Genomic DNA, 24616 nt, shown 5'->3' with positions numbered 1-24616 from the left:
GGACACGGTTTGTCAGGCTATGATATTTAATGCTATAGAAATATATTATTGTTTAAAAAACAAAAAAATGTAGTTACCAATAAAATAATTTCCAAATTAATCAAATCACATTATTTATCTACTGGGACTCGCTCAGTCATTCTATTACATACAGTTTATTAGAAAGTATCAATACAAGTGAATAACGACATTTTCACTATTAAAAATTTAAAACTAGAAAATTTAACTACCTACCCACGAATTATTTTAAATTACAACAATATAACTAATATTGTTATTCTTGATTATTTAACATGTAATTTGAAATAAAGAATAACATAAACAAAAACTGCGATTGTGTAGTTTTTAGGTTTTTTTTTTGTCGCAGAAATAACTCTTTACGTGGAACCTTGTTTTAAATTTTCAATCCTCAGCTATAACAGTTAAACGTATTATACATTTTTAACAACTAAATAATATGTAACTTTACATTAAATACGTTTTGTCATAATTTGAGGATAAGTGAGTGGTTATATAAAAAAAACGCTCCTAGGCGTTTTTAATATTTTCCTACTTCTATATTATATCAACTTATGAGGAACGTTGTATTAAATTTTCAAGCTTTTTAACCCAATGGATAACATTTTATTGGCATTTATAGAATAAAAAACAAAAAAAAATGGATTTATTTAAATGTCTATAAATAACTTGAAAATTGTGGAAATATTTTGAAACTGTTATTAAGTTAAAGAATTGATAAAATAAACTTATGGTACAAATTTCAAGTTTATACAGTTATTCGTTTTTGAATAACAACAAAATCAGAATATCGGTACAACAGAAATTAAGTAGACATCCAATGTTCTAAATCAAACGATCATAAAAATTTAATTTGACTGGGAGGGTTCAAAAGTAAAAAATATCCAATAGTTTTTAAAAGCGTTTGGATAAACACTAAAAAATAACCAAAAAACGGGAATTTTTAGGCTTACTCAGTTTTCGAAAAATCGCTATATTTTATTTCATACTAATTCCAAAACGAATCATTGTAAATACTTGAATTTTTTACAAAATGTTTATATTAGCGTTATTTATTTACGGTTAAATTATCAATTGAATAACTTATTATCATGATGATTACAGGTATTTCATATTATTCCCTCGTCGTGACATCGTTCAAGTTTAACCTTTTTGAGGCCTCCCAAGGTGTTTCACTCCGATGAATATTTAACCAATTGTTTATTGCGAATTATAAGAGCTTGTTTTTGATTTTGCAGTTTGTGCCACACGATAAAACATTTGTGTACCTACATAGTGTATAACTTCATAATATTATGTAGGTCGGCGTTTGCTATAAATTTTCAAATTTCTTAAAATCCAATATATTCATGTAATGCCTTAATGATGTTATGCATATATATATATATAATTTAACCTCAAAGATATATCAAAACATAATATTTTACCTTTTGACGTGTACTGAGTAGTATGTATTTTTGATAAAAATTAACATAAACCAATTGAATTGCTCACAAAATTACACGTTACATTTAAAATCGTAACATGATACAAAGTACAGTTGATAATGTTTGAAAATTCATAATCACAATATTAATCAAATCGTAAGCATAATCGTGTTCGATGTTTCATTTCAAATTTGATCATATATGTTTTTGATTGTGATTTATAAAACTATTAGAATCTGAACAAGTGAGGAATATATAATTTTCCATAAAAGTAAAAAATCCAAAACGTTTTACAGTTATTACATAAACATTATGCATATAGATATTGATAATATAGACATTCGTCTTATCGCCGAGTATCTTATCATTTTTTATTAGTGTGAAATAGATATTAATTATTGATATCATCTACAATTTATATCTATTATCGGACAAAATATGCGTTAACTCTTGGTCTATACAAAAGAAAAATACAATAGGTAGTACCTACAAAAAAAAAAAAATCACCTAACATTGAGGGGTTTATTCTAAAATTAAAATTCATAAAAAAAAAATAAATAGTTTTATACATTTCATACATACCTATGTATGTTGCCATTCAAAAATCAAAAGTATATAGTTGTTTCACCTACAAAAATAAAGGTAAAAATAAAAGCGGGTATGAAAATGTTAAACTGTTATAACATGTTAATACTTTTTGAAATAATGAGGGTATTTAGTTAAATTGATCACCCTATAAGTAGTTTTATATTTTATAGATACATATATCTGTTACGGCTGTATATTATCAGTGTAAATTATTCTAAGCCAGATAAGTATCGATATAGGTACCATAAGTTTTTGACATATGCGTGTTTTTGAACTATTGTTATACCTACTGAACACTTATATCTTAAAACAAAAACAAAAATGTTAGTTTTATTATAACATTTAGGTATTTGATAAAATTTTAAAAACATATTAAAAAAAGCTGGTATGTGGATGTCACTCTGATGTACAGTAGATCAAATGTGAGTTACTGTAACGCATGATCGTATTAAATTTGAATTCAATAATGATATAAAATCATTGTATACGAAAAAAGATTCTGGCCGGACACGGTTTGTCAGGCTATGATATTTAATGCTATAGAAATATATTATTGTTTAAAAAACAAAAAAATGTAGTTACCAATAAAATAATTTCCAAATTAATCAAATCACATTATTTATCTACTGGGACTCGCTCAGTCATTCTATTACATACAGTTTATTAGAAAGTATCAATACAAGTGAATAACGACATTTTCACTATTAAAAATTTAAAACTAGAAAATTTAACTACCTACCCACGAATTATTTTAAATTACAACAATATAACTAATATTGTTATTCTTGATTATTTAACATGTAATTTGAAATAAAGAATAACATAAACAAAAACTGCGATTGTGTAGTTTTTAGGTTTTTTTTTGTCGCAGAAATAACTCTTTACGTGGAACCTTGTTTTAAATTTTCAATCCTCAGCTATAACAGTTAAACGTATTATACATTTTTAACAACTAAATAATATGTAACTTTACATTAAATACGTTTTGTCATAATTTGAGGATAAGTGAGTGGTTATATAAAAAAAACGCTCCTAGGCGTTTTTAATATTTTCCTACTTCTATATTATATCAACTTATGAGGAACGTTGTATTAAATTTTCAAGCTTTTTAACCCAATGGATAACATTTTATTGGCATTTATAGAATAAAAAACAAAAAAAAATGGATTTATTTAAATGTCTATAAATAACTTGAAAATTGTGGAAATATTTTGAAACTGTTATTAAGTTAAAGAATTGATAAAATAAACTTATGGTACAAATTTCAAGTTTATACAGTTATTCGTTTTTGAATAACAACAAAATCAGAATATCGGTACAACAGAAATTAAGTAGACATCCAATGTTCTAAATCAAACGATCATAAAAATTTAATTTGACTGGGAGGGTTCAAAAGTAAAAAATATCCAATAGTTTTTAAAAGCGTTTGGATAAACACTAAAAAATAACCAAAAAACGGGAATTTTTAGGCTTACTCAGTTTTCGAAAAATCGCTATATTTTATTTCATACTAATTCCAAAACGAATCATTGTAAATACTTGAATTTTTTACAAAATGTTTATATTAGCGTTATTTATTTACGGTTAAATTATCAATTGAATAACTTATTATCATGATGATTACAGGTATTTCATATTATTCCCTCGTCGTGACATCGTTCAAGTTTAACCTTTTTGAGGCCTCCCAAGGTGTTTCACTCCGATGAATATTTAACCAATTGTTTATTGCGAATTATAAGAGCTTGTTTTTGATTTTGCAGTTTGAGCCACACGATAAAACATTTGTGTACCTACATAGTGTATAACTTCATAATATTATGTAGGTCGGCGTTTGCTATAAATTTTCAAATTTCTTAAAATCCAATATATTCATGTAATGTCTTAATGATGTTATGCATATATATATAATTTAACCTCAAAGATATATCAAAACATAATATTTTACCTTTTGACGTGTACTGAGTAGTATGTATTTTTGATAAAAATTAACATAAACCAATTGAATTGCTCACAAAATTACACGTTACATTTAAAATCGTAACATGATACAAAGTACAGTTGATAATGTTTGAAAATTCATAATCACAATATTAATCAAATCGTAAGCATAATCGTGTTCGATGTTTCATTTCAAATTTGATCATATAGGTTTTTGATTGTGATTTATAAAACTATTAGAATCTGAACAAGTGAGGAATATATAATTTTCCATAAAAGTAAAAAATCCAAAACGTTTTACAGTTATTACATAAACATTATGCATATAGATATTGATAATATAGACATTCGTCTTATCGCCGAGTATCTTATCATTTTTTATTAGTGTGAAATAGATATTAATTATTGATATCATCTACAATTGATATCTATTATCGGACAAAATATGTGTTAACTCTTGGTCTATACAAAAGAAAAATACAATAGGTAGTACCTACAAAAAAAAAATCACCTAACATTGAGGGGTTTATTCTAAAATTAAAATTCATAAAAAAAAAATAAATAGTTTTATACATTTCATACATACCTATGTATGTTGCCATTCAAAAATCAAAAGTATATAGTTGTTTCACCTACAAAAATAAAGGTAAAAATAAAAGCGGGTATGAAAATGTTAAACTGTTATAACATGTTAATACTTTTTGAAATAATGAGGGTATTTAGTTAAATTGATCACCCTATAAGTAGTTTTATATTTTATAGATACATATATCTGTTACGGCTGTATATTATCAGTGTAAATTATTCTAAGCCAGATAAGTATCGATATAGGTACCATAAGTTTTTGACATATGCGTGTTTTTGAACTATTGTTATACCTACTGAACACTTATATCTTAAAACAAAAACAAAAATGTTAGTTTTATTATAACATTTAGGTATTTGATAAAATTTTAAAAACATATTAAAAAAAGCTGGTATGTGGATGTCACTCTGATGTACAGTAGATCAAATGTGAGTTACTGTAACGCATGATCGTATTAAATTTGAATTCAATAATGATATAAAATCATTGTATACGAAAAAAGATTCTGGCCGGACACGGTTTGTCAGGCTATGATATTTAATGCTATAGAAATATAATTCTTTGGTCCCGGGTAGAAAGGGCTTAAGTCAATTTGATCAACTTTTTGAGACAGCAGTATCAATGTTTGAAAATTCCTACGTGTAAGTTCATTATATTCTTACATATTTAAGGTATTTTTATATTGTATTTATTGCATTCTGAATACATTTAACCATTAAAATTCTTGATACTATGAATATTTACCGAGATAACTGTAGTTATGCCCTTTTGATTTCACTAGTTTTGACTTAAGCCTTTTTGTTCACGACTTATGCCCTTTTTATTTCACTTATTTTGACTTATGTCTTTTTGTCCATGACTTTTAAAATAAAATAAGTTATCAGATAAAAATTTTGTGGTTTATACTCAAAAAAAAGGTTCGGTTAAACCAAAGTAATTAAACACATTAGCAAAATGAGAATAACAATGTCAAAAATAAATTAATATTGGAGCGCAAACTCATTATCATTCTATCAATAGAAAGAAAGATAGACAAAAATAAATTGTTTTTATAACATCAACAACTATATGTATACTATAATAGCCTATAATATGGTACCACGGAAATAGACAAACAAGTTTTTCTGTTGGTATAACTGCAGTTTAAACTTAACATGATATTATTATGAGAGATGAAAGGTTTCAGTTGTAATCATTACTACCAATTATAATTTTTGTTATAATATTATAATAATAAATTAATTTTTATCATTGACTTATGCCATTTTTACATGAGATATAATTACACTACAAAAGGCGTAAGTCATATTAAGCCTTATGTACCTGAGCGATAAAATGGTATAAACGGCATAAGTCATCATACGCCTTTTCTACCGAACGTAGAAACGATTATGTTTAGATATGCCTTATTTATTTATTCAATAATATGAGTAATATTCTTCACTGACTTATGCCAATTGGACCAAAAAAATCAGCAAAAATTAAGCTATAAATCGATTGAAAAAAAAAATTTTGTGAAAAATTGACTTAAGCCCTTTCTACCTGGGACCAAAGATATTATTGTTTAAAAAACAAAAAAATGTAGTTACCAATAAAATAATTTCCAAATTAATCAAATCACATTATTTATCTACTGGGACTCGCTCAGTCATTCTATTACATACAGTTTATTAGAAAGTATCAATACAAGTGAATAACGACATTTTCACTATTAAAAATTTAAAACTAGAAAATTTAACTACCTACCCACGAATTATTTTAAATTACAACAATATAACTAATATTGTTATTCTTGATTATTTAACATGTAATTTGAAATAAAGAATAACATAAACAAAAACTGCGATTGTGTAGTTTTTAGGTTTTTTTTTGTCGCAGAAATAACTCTTTACGTGGAACCTTGTTTTAAATTTTCAATCCTCAGCTATAACAGTTAAACGTATTATACATTTTTAACAACTAAATAATATGTAACTTTACATTAAATACGTTTTGTCATAATTTGAGGATAAGTGAGTGGTTATATAAAAAAAACGCTCCTAGGCGTTTTTAATATTTTCCTACTTCTATATTATATCAACTTATGAGGAACGTTGTATTAAATTTTCAAGCTTTTTAACCCAATGGATAACATTTTATTGGCATTTATAGAATAAAAAACAAAAAAAAATGGATTTATTTAAATGTCTATAAATAACTTGAAAATTGTGGAAATATTTTGAAACTGTTATTAAGTTAAAGAATTGATAAAATAAACTTATGGTACAAATTTCAAGTTTATACAGTTATTCGTTTTTGAATAACAACAAAATCAGAATATCGGTACAACAGAAATTAAGTAGACATCCAATGTTCTAAATCAAACGATCATAAAAATTTAATTTGACTGGGAGGGTTCAAAAGTAAAAAATATCCAATAGTTTTTAAAAGCATTTGGATAAACACTAAAAAATAACCAAAAAACGGGAATTTTTAGGCTTACTCAGTTTTCGAAAAATCGCTATATTTTATTTCATACTAATTCCAAAACGAATCATTGTAAATACTTGAATTTTTTACAAAATGTTTATATTAGCGTTATTTATTTACGGTTAAATTATCAATTGAATAACTTATTATCATGATGATTACAGGTATTTCATATTATTCCCTCGTCGTGACATCGTTCAAGTTTAACCTTTTTGAGGCCTCCCAAGGTGTTTCACTCCGATGAATATTTAACCAATTGTTTATTGCGAATTATAAGAGCTTGTTTTTGATTTTGCAGTTTGTGCCACACGATAAAACATTTGTGTACCTACATAGTGTATAACTTCATAATATTATGTAGGTCGGCGTTTGCTATAAATTTTCAAATTTCTTAAAATCCAATATATTCATGTAATGCCTTAATGATGTTATGCATATATATATATATAATTTAACCTCAAAGATATATCAAAACATAATATTTTACCTTTTGACGTGTACTGAGTAGTATGTATTTTTGATAAAAATTAACATAAACCAATTGAATTGCTCACAAAATTACACGTTACATTTAAAATCGTAACATGATACAAAGTACAGTTGATAATGTTTGAAAATTCATAATCACAATATTAATCAAATCGTAAGCATAATCGTGTTCGATGTTTCATTTCAAATTTGATCATATATGTTTTTGATTGTGATTTATAAAACTATTAGAATCTGAACAAGTGAGGAATATATAATTTTCCATAAAAGTAAAAAATCCAAAACGTTTTACAGTTATTACATAAACATTATGCATATAGATATTGATAATATAGACATTCGTCTTATCGCCGAGTATCTTATCATTTTTTATTAGTGTGAAATAGATATTAATTATTGATATCATCTACAATTTATATCTATTATCGGACAAAATATGCGTTAACTCTTGGTCTATACAAAAGAAAAATACAATAGGTAGTACCTACAAAAAAAAAAAAATCACCTAACATTGAGGGGTTTATTCTAAAATTAAAATTCATAAAAAAAAAATAAATAGTTTTATACATTTCATACATACCTATGTATGTTGCCATTCAAAAATCAAAAGTATATAGTTGTTTCACCTACAAAAATAAAGGTAAAAATAAAAGCGGGTATGAAAATGTTAAACTGTTATAACATGTTAATACTTTTTGAAATAATGAGGGTATTTAGTTAAATTGATCACCCTATAAGTAGTTTTATATTTTATAGATACATATATCTGTTACGGCTGTATATTATCAGTGTAAATTATTCTAAGCCAGATAAGTATCGATATAGGTACCATAAGTTTTTGACATATGCGTGTTTTTGAACTATTGTTATACCTACTGAACACTTATATCTTAAAACAAAAACAAAAATGTTAGTTTTATTATAACATTTAGGTATTTGATAAAATTTTAAAAACATATTAAAAAAAGCTGGTATGTGGATGTCACTCTGATGTACAGTAGATCAAATGTGAGTTACTGTAACGCATGATCGTATTAAATTTGAATTCAATAATGATATAAAATCATTGTATACGAAAAAAGATTCTGGCCGGACACGGTTTGTCAGGCTATGATATTTAATGCTATAGAAATATATTATTGTTTAAAAAACAAAAAAATGTAGTTACCAATAAAATAATTTCCAAATTAATCAAATCACATTATTTATCTACTGGGACTCGCTCAGTCATTCTATTACATACAGTTTATTAGAAAGTATCAATACAAGTGAATAACGACATTTTCACTATTAAAAATTTAAAACTAGAAAATTTAACTACCTACCCACGAATTATTTTAAATTACAACAATATAACTAATATTGTTATTCTTGATTATTTAACATGTAATTTGAAATAAAGAATAACATAAACAAAAACTGCGATTGTGTAGTTTTTAGGTTTTTTTTTGTCGCAGAAATAACTGTTTACGTGGAACCTTGTTTTAAATTTTCAATCCTCAGCTATAACAGTTAAACGTATTATACATTTTTAACAACTAAATAATATGTAACTTTACATTAAATACGTTTTGTCATAATTTGAGGATAAGTGAGTGGTTATATAAAAAAAACGCTCCTAGGCGTTTTTAATATTTTCCTACTTCTATATTATATCAACTTATGAGGAACGTTGTATTAAATTTTCAAGCTTTTTAACCCAATGGATAACATTTTATTGGCATTTATAGAATAAAAAACAAAAAAAAATGGATTTATTTAAATGTCTATAAATAACTTGAAAATTGTGGAAATATTTTGAAACTGTTATTAAGTTAAAGAATTGATAAAATAAACTTATGGTACAAATTTCAAGTTTATACAGTTATTCGTTTTTGAATAACAACAAAATCAGAATATCGGTACAACAGAAATTAAGTAGACATCCAATGTTCTAAATCAAACGATCATAAAAATTTAATTTGACTGGGAGGGTTCAAAAGTAAAAAATATCCAATAGTTTTTAAAAGCGTTTGGATAAACACTAAAAAATAACCAAAAAACGGGAATTTTTAGGCTTACTCAGTTTTCGAAAAATCGCTATATTTTATTTCATACTAATTCCAAAACGAATCATTGTAAATACTTGAATTTTTTACAAAATGTTTATATTAGCGTTATTTATTTACGGTTAAATTATCAATTGAATAACTTATTATCATGATGATTACAGGTATTTCATATTATTCCCTCGTCGTGACATCGTTCAAGTTTAACCTTTTTGAGGCCTCCCAAGGTGTTTCACTCCGATGAATATTTAACCAATTGTTTATTGCGAATTATAAGAGCTTGTTTTTGATTTTGCAGTTTGAGCCACACGATAAAACATTTGTGTACCTACATAGTGTATAACTTCATAATATTATGTAGGTCGGCGTTTGATATAAATTTTCAAATTTCTTAAAATCCAATATATTCATGTAATGTCTTAATGATGTTATGCATATATATATAATTTAACCTCAAAGATATATCAAAACATAATATTTTACCTTTTGACGTGTACTGAGTAGTATGTATTTTTGATAAAAATTAACATAAACCAATTGAATTGCTCACAAAATAACACGTTACATTTAAAATCGTAACATGATACAAAGTACAGTTGATAATGTTTGAAAATTCATAATCACAATATTAATCAAATCGTAAGCATAATCGTGTTCGATGTTTCATTTCAAATTTGATCATATAGGTTTTTGATTGTGATTTATAAAACTATTAGAATCTGAACAAGTGAGGAATATATAATTTTCCATAAAAGTAAAAAATCCAAAACGTTTTACAGTTATTACATAAACATTATGCATATAGATATTGATAATATAGACATTCGTCTTATCGCCGAGTATCTTATCATTTTTTATTAGTGTGAAATAGATATTAATTATTGATATCATCTACAATTGATATCTATTATCGGACAAAATATGTGTTAACTCTTGGTCTATACAAAAGAAAAATACAATAGGTAGTACCTACAAAAAAAAAAAAATCACCTAACATTGAGGGGTTTATTCTAAAATTAAAATTCATAAAAAATAAATAAATAGTTTTATACATTTCATACATACCTATGTATGTTGCCATTCAAAAATCAAAAGTATATAATTGTTTCACCTACAAAAATAAAGGTAAAAATAAAAGCGGGTATGAAAATGTTAAACTGTTATAACATGTTAATACTTTTTGAAATAATGAGGGTATTTAGTTAAATTGATCACCCTATAAGTAGTTTTATATTTTATAGATACATATATCTGTTACGGCTGTATATTATCAGTGTAAATTATTCTAAGCCAGATAAGTATCGATATAGGTACCATAAGTTTTTGACATATACGTGTTTTTGAACTATTGTTATACCTACTGAACACTTATATCTTAAAACAAAAACAAAAATGTTAGTTTTATTATAACATTTAGGTACTTGATAAAATTTTAAAAACATATTAAAAAAAGCTGGTATGTGGATGTCACTCAGATGTACAGTAGATCAAATGTGAGTTACTGTAACGCATGATCGTGTTAAATTTGAATTCAATAATGATATAAAATCATTGTATACGAAAAAAGATTCTGGCCGGACATGGTTTGTCAGGCTATGATATTTAATGCTATAGAAATATATTATTGTTTAAAAAACAAAAAAATGTAGTTACCAATAAAATAATTTCCAAATTAATCAAATCACATTATTTATCTACTGGGACTCGCTCAGTCATTCTATTACATACAGTTTATTAGAAAGTATCAATACAAGTGAATAACGACATTTTCACTATTAAAAATTTAAAACTAGAAAATTTAACTACCTACCCACGAATTATTTTAAATTACAACAATATAACTAATATTGTTATTCTTGATTATTTAACATGTAATTTGAAATAAAGAATAACATAAACAAAAACTGCGATTGTGTAGTTTTTAGGTTTTTTTTTGTCGCGGAAATAACTCTTTACGTGGAACCTTGTTTTAAATTTTCAATCCTCAGCTATAACAGTTAAACGTATTATACATTTTTAACAACTAAATAATATGTAACTTTACATTAAATACGTTTTGTCATAATTTGAGGATAAGTGAGTGGTTATATAAAAAAAACGCTCCTAGGCGTTTTTAATATTTTCCTACTTCTATATTATATCAACTTATGAGGAACGTTGTATTAAATTTTCAAGCTTTTTAACCCAATGGATAACATTTTATTGGCATTTATAGAATAAAAAACAAAAAAAAATGGATTTATTTAAATGTCTATAAATAACTTGAAAATTGTGGAAATATTTTGAAACTGTTATTAAGTTAAAGAATTGATAAAATAAACTTATGGTACAAATTTCAAGTTTATACAGTTATTCGTTTTTGAATAACAACAAAATCAGAATATCGGTACAACAGAAATTAAGTAGACATCCAATGTTCTAAATCAAACGATCATAAAAATTTAATTTGACTGGGAGGGTTCAAAAGTAAAAAATATCCAATAGTTTTTAAAAGCGTTTGGATAAACACTAAAAAATAACCAAAAAACGGGAATTTTTAGCCTTACTCAGTTTTCGAAAAATCGTTATATTTTATTTCATACTAATTCCAAAACGAATCATTTGTAAATACTTGAAATTTTTACAAAATGTTTATATTAGCGTTATTTATTTACGGTTAAATTATCAATTGAATAACTTATTATCATGATGATTACAGGTATTTCCTATTATTCCCTCGTCGTGACATCGTTCATGTTTAACCTTTTTGAGGCCTCCCAAGGTGTTTCACTCCGATGAATATTTAACCAATTGTTTATTGCGAATTATAAGAGCTTGTTTTTGATTTTGCAGTTTGAGCCACACGATAAAACATTTGTGTACCTACATAGTGTATAACTTCATAATATTATGTAGGTCGGCGTTTGCTATAAATTTTCAAATTTCTTAAAATCCAATATATTCATGTAATGTCTCAATGATGTTATGCATATATATATAATTTAACCTCAAAGATATATCAAAACATAATATTTTACCTTTTGACGTGTACTGAGTAGTATGTATTTTTGATAAAAATTAACATAAACCAATTGAATTGCTCACAAAATTACACGTTACATTTAAAATCGTAACATGATACAAAGTACAGTTGATAATGTTTGAAAATTCATAATCACAATATTAATCAAATCGTAAGCATAATCGTGTTCGATGTTTCATTTCAAATTTGATCATATAGGTTTTTGATTGTGATTTATAAAACTATTAGAATCTGAACAAGTGAGGAATATATAATTTTCCATAAAAGTAAAAAATCCAAAACGTTTTACAGTTATTACATAAACATTATGCATATAGATATTGATAATATAGACATTCGTCTTATCGCCGAGTATCTTATCATTTTTTATTAGTGTGAAATAGATATTAATTATTGATATCATCTACAATTGATATCTATTATCGGACAAAATATGTGTTAACTCTTGGTCTATACAAAAGAAAAATACAATAGGTAGTACCTACAAAAAAAAATCACCTAACATTGAGGGGTTTATTCTAAAATTAAAATTCATAAAAAATAAATAAATAGTTTTATACATTTCATACATACCTATGTATGTTGCCATTCAAAAATCAAAAGTATATAATTGTTTCACCTACAAAAATAAAGGTAAAAATAAAAGCGGGTATGAAAATGTTAAACTGTTATAACATGTTAATACTTTTTGAAATAATGAGGGTATTTAGTTAAATTGATCACCCTATAAGTAGTTTTATATTTTATAGATACATATATCTGTTACGGCTGTATATTATCAGTGTAAATTATTCTAAGCCAGATAAGTATCGATATAGGTACCATAAGTTTTTGACATATACGTGTTTTTGAACTATTGTTATACCTACTGAACACTTATATCTTAAAACAAAAACAAAAATGTTAGTTTTATTATAACATTTAGGTACTTGATAAAATTTTAAAAACATATTAAAAAAAGCTGGTATGTGGATGTCACTCAGATGTACAGTAGATCAAATGTGAGTTACTGTAACGCATGATCGTGTTAAATTTGAATTCAATAATGATATAAAATCATTGTATACGAAAAAAGATTCTGGCCGGACACGGTTTGTCAGGCTATGATATTTAATGCTATAGAAATATATTATTGTTTAAAAAACAAAAAAATGTAGTTACCAATAAAATAATTTCCAAATTAATCAAATCACATTATTTATCTACTGGGACTCGCTCAGTCATTCTATTACATACAGTTTATTAGAAAGTATCAATACAAGTGAATAACGACATTTTCACTATTAAAAATTTAAAACTAGAAAATTTAACTACCTACCCACGAATTATTTTAAATTACAACAATATAACTAATATTGTTATTCTTGATTATTTAACATGTAATTTGAAATAAAGAATAACATAAACAAAAACTGCGATTGTGTAGTTTTTAGGTTTTTTTTTGTCGCGGAAATAACTCTTTACGTGGAACCTTGTTTTAAATTTTCAATCCTCAGCTATAACAGTTAAACGTATTATACATTTTTAACAACTAAATAATATGTAACTTTACATTAAATACGTTTTGTCATAATTTGAGGATAAGTGAGTGGTTATATAAAAAAAACGCTCCTAGGCGTTTTTAATATTTTCCTACTTCTATATTATATCAACTTATGAGGAACGTTGTATTAAATTTTCAAGCTTTTTAACCCAATGGATAACATTTTATTGGCATTTATAGAATAAAAAACAAAAAAAAATGGATTTATTTAAATGTCTATAAATAACTTGAAAATTGTGGAAATATTTTGAAACTGTTATTAAGTTAAAGAATTGATAAAATAAACTTATGGTACAAATTTCAAGTTTATACAGTTATTCGTTTTTGAATAACAACAAAATCAGAATATCGGTACAACAGAAATTAAGTAGACATCCAATGTTCTAAATCAAACGATCATAAAAATTTAATTTGACTGGGAGGGTTCAAAAGTAAAAAATATCCAATAGTTTTTAAAAGCGTTTGGATAAACACTAAAAAATAACCAAAAAACGGGAATTTTTAGCCTTACTCAGTTTTCGAAAAATCGTTATATTTTATTTCATACTAATTCCAAAACGAATCATTTGTAAATACTTGAAATTTTTACAAAATGTTTATATTAGCGTTATTTATTTACGGTTAAATTATCAATTGAATAACTTATTATCATGATGATTACAGGTATTTCCTATTATTCCCTCGTCGTGACATCGTTCATGTTTAACCTTTTTGAGGCCTCCCAAGGTGTTTCACTCCGATGAATATTTAACCAATTGTTTATTGCGAATTATAAGAGCTTGTTTTTGATTTTGCAGTTTGAGCCACACGATAAAACATTTGTGTACCTACATAGTGTATAACTTCATAATATTATGTAGGTCGGCGTTTGCTATAAATTTTCAAATTTCTTAAAATCCAATATATTCATGTAATGTCTCAATGATATGCATATATATATAATTTAACCTCAAAGATATATCAAAACATAATATTTTACCTTTTGACGTGTACTGAGTAGTATGTATTTTTGATAAAAATTAACATAAACCAATTGAATTGCTCACAAAATTACACGTTACATTTAAAATCGTAACATGATACAAAGTACAGTTGATAATGTTTGAAAATTCATAATCACAATATTAATCAAATCGTAAGCATAATCGTGTTCGATGTTTCATTTCAAATTTGATCATATAGGTTTTTGATTGTGATTTATAAAACTATTAGAATCTGAACAAGTGAGGAATATATAATTTTCCATAAAAGTAAAAAATCCAAAACGTTTTACAGTTATTACATAAACATTATGCATATAGATATTGATAATATAGACATTCGTCTTATCGCCGAGTATCTTATCATTTTTTATTAGTGTGAAATAGATATTAATTATTGATATCATCTACAATTGATATCTATTATCGGACAAAATATGTGTTAACTCTTGGTCTATACAAAAGAAAAATACAATAGGTAGTACCTACAAAAAAAAATCACCTAACATTGAGGGGTTTATTCTAAAATTAAAATTCATAAAAAATAAATAAATAGTTTTATACATTTCATACATACCTATGTATGTTGCCATTCAAAAATCAAAAGTATATAATTGTTTCACCTACAAAAATAAAGGTAAAAATAAAAGCGGGTATGAAAATGTTAAACTGTTATAACATGTTAATACTTTTTGAAATAATGAGGGTATTTAGTTAAATTGATCACCCTATAAGTAGTTTTATATTTTATAGATACATATATCTGTTACGGCTGTATATTATCAGTGTAAATTATTCTAAGCCAGATAAGTATCGATATAGGTACCATAAGTTTTTGACATATACGTGTTTTTGAACTATTGTTATACCTACTGAACACTTATATCTTAAAACAAAAACAAAAATGTTAGTTTTATTATAACATTTAGGTACTTGATAAAATTTTAAAAACATATTAAAAAAAGCTGGTATGTGGATGTCACTCAGATGTACAGTAGATCAAATGTGAGTTACTGTAACGCATGATCGTGTTAAATTTGAATTCAATAATGATATAAAATCATTGTATACGAAAAAAGATTCTGGCCGGACACGGTTTGTCAGGCTATGATATTTAATGCTATAGAAATATATTATTGTTTAAAAAACAAAAAAATGTAGTTACCAATAAAATAATTTCCAAATTAATCAAATCACATTATTTATCTACTGGGACTCGCTCAGTCATTCTATTACATACAGTTTATTAGAAAGTATCAATACAAGTGAATAACGACATTTTCACTATTAAAAATTTAAAACTAGAAAATTTAACTACCTACCCACGAATTATTTTAAATTACAACAATATAACTAATATTGTTATTCTTGATTATTTAACATGTAATTTGAAATAAAGAATAACATAAACAAAAACTGCGATTGTGTAGTTTTTAGGTTTTTTTTTGTCGCGGAAATAACTCTTTACGTGGAACCTTGTTTTAAATTTTCAATCCTCAGCTATAACAGTTAAACGTATTATACATTTTTAACAACTAAATAATATGTAACTTTACATTAAATACGTTTTGTCATAATTTGAGGATAAGTGAGTGGTTATATAAAAAAAACGCTCCTAGGCGTTTTTAATATTTTCCTACTTCTATATTATATCAACTTATGAGGAACGTTGTATTAAATTTTCAAGCTTTTTAACCCAATGGATAACATTTTATTGGCATTTATAGAATAAAAAACAAAAAAAAATGGATTTATTTAAATGTCTATAAATAACTTGAAAATTGTGGAAATATTTTGAAACTGTTATTAAGTTAAAGAATTGATAAAATAAACTTATGGTACAAATTTCAAGTTTATACAGTTATTCGTTTTTGAATAACAACAAAATCAGAATATCGGTACAACAGAAATTAAGTAGACATCCAATGTTCTAAATCAAACGATCATAAAAATTTAATTTGACTGGGAGGGTTCAAAAGTAAAAAATATCCAATAGTTTTTAAAAGCGTTTGGATAAACACTAAAAAATAACCAAAAAACGGGAATTTTTAGCCTTACTCAGTTTTCGAAAAATCGTTATATTTTATTTCATACTAATTCCAAAACGAATCATTTGTAAATACTTGAAATTTTTACAAAATGTTTATATTAGCGTTATTTATTTACGGTTAAATTATCAATTGAATAACTTATTATCATGATGATTACAGGTATTTCCTATTATTCCCTCGTCGTGACATCGTTCATGTTTAACCTTTTTGAGGCCTCCCAAGGTGTTTCACTCCGATGAATATTTAACCAATTGTTTATTGCGAATTATAAGAGCTTGTTTTTGATTTTGCAGTTTGAGCCACACGATAAAACATTTGTGTACCTACATAGTGTATAACTTCATAATATTATGTAGGTCGGCGTTTGCTATAAATTTTCAAATTTCTTAAAATCCAATATATTCATGTAATGTCTTAATGATGTTATGCATATATATATAATTTAACCTCAAAGATATATCAAAACATAATATTTTACCTTTTGACGTGTACTGAGTAGTATGTATTTTTGATAAAAATTAACATAAACCAATTGAATTGCTCACAAAATTACACGTTACATTTAAAATCGTAACATGATACAAAGTACAGTTGATAATGTTTGAAAATTCATAATCACAATATTAATCAAATCGTAAGCATAATCGTGTTCGATGTTTCATTTCAAATTTGATCATATAGGTTTTTGATTGTGATTTATAAAACTATTAGAATCTGAACAAGTGAGGAATATATAATTTTCCATAAAAGTAAAAAATCCAAAACGTTTTACAGTTATTACATAAACATTATGCATATAGATATTGATAATATAGACATTCGTCTTATCGCCGAGTATCTTATCATTTTTTATTAGTGTGAAATAGATATTAATTATTGATATCATCTACAATTTATATCTATTATCGGACAAAATATGCGTTAACTCTTGGTCTATACAAAAGAAAAATACAATAGGTAGTACCTACAAAAAAAAAAAAATCACCTAACATTGAGGGGTTTATTCTAAAATTAAAATTCATAAAAAATAAATAAATAGTTTTATACATTTCATACATACCTATGTATGTTGCCATTCAAAAATCAAAAGTATATAGTTGTTTCACCTACAAAAATAAAGGTAAAAATAAAAGCGGGTATGAAAATGTTAAACTGTTATAACATGTTAATACTTTTTGAAATAATGAGGGTATTTAGTTAAATTGATCACCCTATAAGTAGTTTTATATTTTATAGATACATATATCTGTTACGGCTGTATATTATCAGTGTAAATTATTCTAAGCCAGATAAGTATCGATATAGGTACCATAAGTTTTTGACATATGCGTGTTTTTGAACTATTGTTATACCTACTGAACACTTATATCTTAAAACAAAAACAAAAATGTTAGTTTTATTATAACATTTAGGTACTTGATAAAATTTTAAAAACATATTAAAAAAAGCTGGTATGTGGATGTCACTCTGATGTACAGTAGATCAAATGTGAGTTACTGTAACGCATGATCGTATTAAATTTGAATTCAATAATGATATAAAATCATTGTATACGAAAAAAGATTCTGGCCGGACACGGTTTGTCAGGCTATGATATTTAATGCTATAGAAATATATCTTTGGTCCCGGGTAGAAAGGGCTTAAGTCAATTTGATCAACTTTTTGAGACAGCAGTATCAATGTTTGAAAATTCCTACGTGTAAGTTCATTATATTCTTACATATTTAAGGTATTTTTATATTGTATATATTGCATTCTGAATACATTTAACCATTAAAATTCTTGATACTATGAATATTTACCGAGATAACTGTAGTTATGCCCTTTTGATTTCACTAGTTTTGACTTAAGCCTTTTTGTTCACGACTTATGCCCTTTTTATTTCACTTATTTTGACTTATGTCTTTTTGTCCATGACTTTTAAAATAAAATAAATTATCAGATAAAAATTTTGTGGTTTATACTCAAAAAAAAGGTTCGGTTAAACCAAAGTAATTAAACACATTAGCAAAATGAGAATAACAATGTCAAAAATAAATTAATATTGGAGCGCAAACTCATTATCATTCTATCAATAGAAAGAAAGATAGACAAAAATAAATTGTTTTTATAACATCAACAACTATATGTATACTATAATAGCCTATAATATGGTACCACGGAAATAGACAAACAAGTTTTTCTGTTGGTATAACTGCAGTTTAAACTTAACATGATATTATTATGAGAGATGAAAGGTTTCAGTTGTAATCATTACTACCAATTATAATTTTTGTTATAATATTATAATAATAAATTAATTTTTATCATTGACTTATGCCATTTTTACATGAGATATAATTACACTACAAAAGGCGTAAGTCATATTAAGCCTTATGTACCTGAGCGATAAAATGGTATAAACGGCATAAGTCATCATACGCCTTTTCTACCGAACGTAGAAACGATTATGTTTAGATATGCCTTATTTATTTATTCAATAATATGAGTAATATTCTTCACTGACTTATGCCAATTGGACCAAAAAAATCAGCAAAAATTAAGCTATAAATCGATTGAAAAAAAAAATTTTGTGAAAAATTGACTTAAGCCCTTTCTACCTGGGACCAAAGAATTATTATTGTTTAAAAAACAAAAAAATGTAGTTACCAATAAAATAATTTCCAAATTAATCAAATCACATTATTTATCTACTGGGACTCGCTCAGTCATTCTATTACATACAGTTTATTAGAAAGTATCAATACAAGTGAATAACGACATTTTCACTATTAAAAATTTAAAACTAGAAAATTTAACTACCTACCCACGAATTATTTTAAATTACAACAATATAACTAATATTGTTATTCTTGATTATTTAACATGTAATTTGAAATAAAGAATAACATAAACAAAAACTGCGATTGTGTAGTTTTTAGGTTTTTTTTTGTCGCAGAAATAACTCTTTACGTGGAACCTTGTTTTAAATTTTCAATCCTCAGCTATAACAGTTAAACGTATTATACATTTTTAACAACTAAATAATATGTAACTTTACATTAAATACGTTTTGTCATAATTTGAGGATAAGTGAGTGGTTATATAAAAAAAACGCTCCTAGGCGTTTTTAATATTTTCCTACTTCTATATTATATCAACTTATGAGGAACGTTGTATTAAATTTTCAAGCTTTTTAACCCAATGGATAACATTTTATTGGCATTTATAGAATAAAAAACAAAAAAAAATGGATTTATTTAAATGTCTATAAATAACTTGAAAATTGTGGAAATATTTTGAAACTGTTATTAAGTTAAAGAATTGATAAAATAAACTTATGGTACAAATTTCAAGTTTATACAGTTATTCGTTTTTGAATAACAACAAAATCAGAATATCGGTACAACAGAAATTAAGTAGACATCCAATGTTCTAAATCAAACGATCATAAAAATTTAATTTGACTGGGAGGGTTCAAAAGTAAAAAATATCCAATAGTTTTTAAAAGCGTTTGGATAAACACTAAAAAATAACCAAAAAACGGGAATTTTTAGGCTTACTCAGTTTTCGAAAAATCGCTATATTTTATTTCATACTAATTCCAAAACGAATCATTGTAAATACTTGAATTTTTTACAAAATGTTTATATTAGCGTTATTTATTTACGGTTAAATTATCAATTGAATAACTTATTATCATGATGATTACAGGTATTTCATATTATTCCCTCGTCGTGACATCGTTCAAGTTTAACCTTTTTGAGGCCTCCCAAGGTGTTTCACTCCGATGAATATTTAACCAATTGTTTATTGCGAATTATAAGAGCTTGTTTTTGATTTTGCAGTTTGAGCCACACGATAAAACATTTGTGTACCTACATAGTGTATAACTTCATAATATTATGTAGGTCGGCGTTTGCTATAAATTTTCAAATTTCTTAAAATCCAATATATTCATGTAATGTCTTAATGATGTTATGCATATATATATATAATTTAACCTCAAAGATATATCAAAACATAATATTTTACCTTTTGACGTGTACTGAGTAGTATGTATTTTTGATAAAAATTAACATAAACCAATTGAATTGCTCACAAAATTACACGTTACATTTAAAATCGTAACATGATACAAAGTACAGTTGATAATGTTTGAAAATTCATAATCACAATATTAATCAAATCGTAAGCATAATCGTGTTCGATGTTTCATTTCAAATTTGATCATATAGGTTTTTGATTGTGATTTATAAAACTATTAGAATCTGAATAAGTGAGGAATATATAATTTTCCATAAAAGTTAAAAATCCAAAACGTTTTACAGTTATTACATAAACATTATGCATATAGATATTGATAATATAGACATTCGTCTTATCGCCGAGTATCTTATCATTTTTTATTAGTGTGAAATAGATATTAATTATTGATATCATCTACAATTTATATCTATTATCGGACAAAATATGCGTTAACTCTTGGTCTATACAAAAGAAAAATACAATAGGTAGTACCTACAAAAAAAAAAATCACCTAACATTGAGGGGTTTATTCTAAAATTAAAATTCATAAAAAAAAAATAAATAGTTTTATACATTTCATACATACCTATGTATGTTGCCATTCAAAAATCAAAAGTATATAGTTGTTTCACCTACAAAAATAAAGGTAAAAATAAAAGCGGGTATGAAAATGTTAAACTGTTATAACATGTTAATACTTTTTGAAATAATGAGGGTATTTAGTTAAATTGATCACCCTATAAGTAGTTTTATATTTTATAGATACATATATCTGTTACGGCTGTATATTATCAGTGTAAATTATTCTAAGCCAGATAAGTATCGATATAGGTACCATAAGTTTTTGACATATGCGTGTTTTTGAACTATTGTTATACCTACTGAACACTTATATCTTAAAACAAAAACAAAAATGTTAGTTTTATTATAACATTTAGGTACTTGATAAAATTTTAAAAACATATTAAAAAAAGCTGGTATGTGGATGTCACTCTGATGTACAGTAGATCAAATGTGAGTTACTGTAACGCATGATCGTATTAAATTTGAATTCAATAATGATATAAAATCATTGTATACGAAAAAAGATTCTGGCCGGACACGGTTTGTCAGGCTATGATATTTAATGCTATAGAAATATATTATTGTTTAAAAAACAAAAAAATGTAGTTACCAATAAAATAATTTCCAAATTAATCAAATCACATTATTTATCTACTGGGACTCGCTCAGTCATTCTATTACATACAGTTTATTAGAAAGTATCAATACAAGTGAATAACGACATTTTCACTATTAAAAATTTAAAACTAGAAAATTTAACTACCTACCCACGAATTATTTTAAATTACAACAATATAACTAATATTGTTATTCTTGATTATTTAACATGTAATTTGAAATAAAGAATAACATAAACAAAAACTGCGATTGTGTAGTTTTTAGGTTTTTTTTTGTCGCAGAAATAACTCTTTACGTGGAACCTTGTTTTAAATTTTCAATCCTCAGCTATAACAGTTAAACGTATTATACATTTTTAACAACTAAATAATATGTAACTTTACATTAAATACGTTTTGTCATAATTTGAGGATAAGTGAGTGGTTATATAAAAAAAACGCTCCTAGGCGTTTTTAATATTTTCCTACTTCTATATTATATCAACTTATGAGGAACGTTGTATTAAATTTTCAAGCTTTTTAACCCAATGGATAACATTTTATTGGCATTTATAGAATAAAAAACAAAAAAAAATGGATTTATTTAAATGTCTATAAATAACTTGAAAATTGTGGAAATATTTTGAAACTGTTATTAAGTTAAAGAATTGATAAAATAAACTTATGGTACAAATTTCAAGTTTATACAGTTATTCGTTTTTGAATAACAACAAAATCAGAATATCGGTACAACAGAAATTAAGTAGACATCCAATGTTCTAAATCAAACGATCATAAAAATTTAATTTGACTGGGAGGGTTCAAAAGTAAAAAATATCCAATAGTTTTTAAAAGCGTTTGGATAAACACTAAAAAATAACCAAAAAACGGGAATTTTTAGGCTTACTCAGTTTTCGAAAAATCGCTATATTTTATTTCATACTAATTCCAAAACGAATCATTGTAAATACTTGAATTTTTTACAAAATGTTTATATTAGCGTTATTTATTTACGGTTAAATTATCAATTGAATAACTTATTATCATGATGATTACAGGTATTTCATATTATTCCCTCGTCGTGACATCGTTCAAGTTTAACCTTTTTGAGGCCTCCCAAGGTGTTTCACTCCGATGAATATTTAACCAATTGTTTATTGCGAATTATAAGAGCTTGTTTTTGATTTTGCAGTTTGAGCCACACGATAAAACATTTGTGTACCTACATAGTGTATAACTTCATAATATTATGTAGGTCGGCGTTTGCTATAAATTTTCAAATTTCTTAAAATCCAATATATTCATGTAATGTCTTAATGATGTTATGCATATATATATATAATTTAACCTCAAAGATATATCAAAACATAATATTTTACCTTTTGACGTGTACTGAGTAGTATGTATTTTTGATAAAAATTAACATAAACCAATTGAATTGCTCACAAAATTACACGTTACATTTAAAATCGTAACATGATACAAAGTACAGTTGATAATGTTTGAAAATTCATAATCACAATATTAATCAAATCGTAAGCATAATCGTGTTCGATGTTTCATTTCAAATTTGATCATATAGGTTTTTGATTGTGATTTATAAAACTATTAGAATCTGAACAAGTGAGGAATATATAATTTTCCATAAAAGTAAAAAATCCAAAACGTTTTACAGTTATTACATAAACATTATGCATATAGATATTGATAATATAGACATTCGTCTTATCGCCGAGTATCTTATCATTTTTTATTAGTGTGAAATAGATATTAATTATTGATATCATCTACAATTGATATCTATTATCGGACAAAATATGTGTTAACTCTTGGTCTATACAAAAGAAAAATACAATAGGTAGTACCTACAAAAAAAAAAAAAAATCACCTAACATTGAGGGATTTATTCTAAAATTAAAATTAATAAAAAAAAAAAAATAGTTTTATACATTTCATACATACCTATGTATGTTGCCATTCAAAAATCAAAAGTATATAGTTGTTTCACCTACAAAAATAAAGGTAAAAATAAAAGCGGGTATGAAAATGTTAAACTGTTATAACATGTTAATACTTTTTGAAATAATGAGGGTATTTAGTTAAATTGATCACCCTATAAGTAGTTTTATATTTTATAGATACATATATCTGTTACGGCTGTATATTATCAGTGTAAATTATTCTAAGCCAGATAAGTATCGATATAGGTACCATAAGTTTTTGACATATGCGTGTTTTTGAACTATTGTTATACCTACTGAACACTTATATCTTAAAACAAAAACAAAA

The sequence above is a fragment of the Diuraphis noxia genome, unplaced genomic scaffold (genome assembly GCF_037042655.1).
Source record: "Diuraphis noxia isolate RWA-SAM2 unplaced genomic scaffold, SU_Dnox_SAM2 contig0005, whole genome shotgun sequence".
Classification (NCBI taxonomy): domain Eukaryota; kingdom Metazoa; phylum Arthropoda; class Insecta; order Hemiptera; family Aphididae; genus Diuraphis; species Diuraphis noxia.
This window is presented reverse-complemented; position numbering follows the sequence as displayed.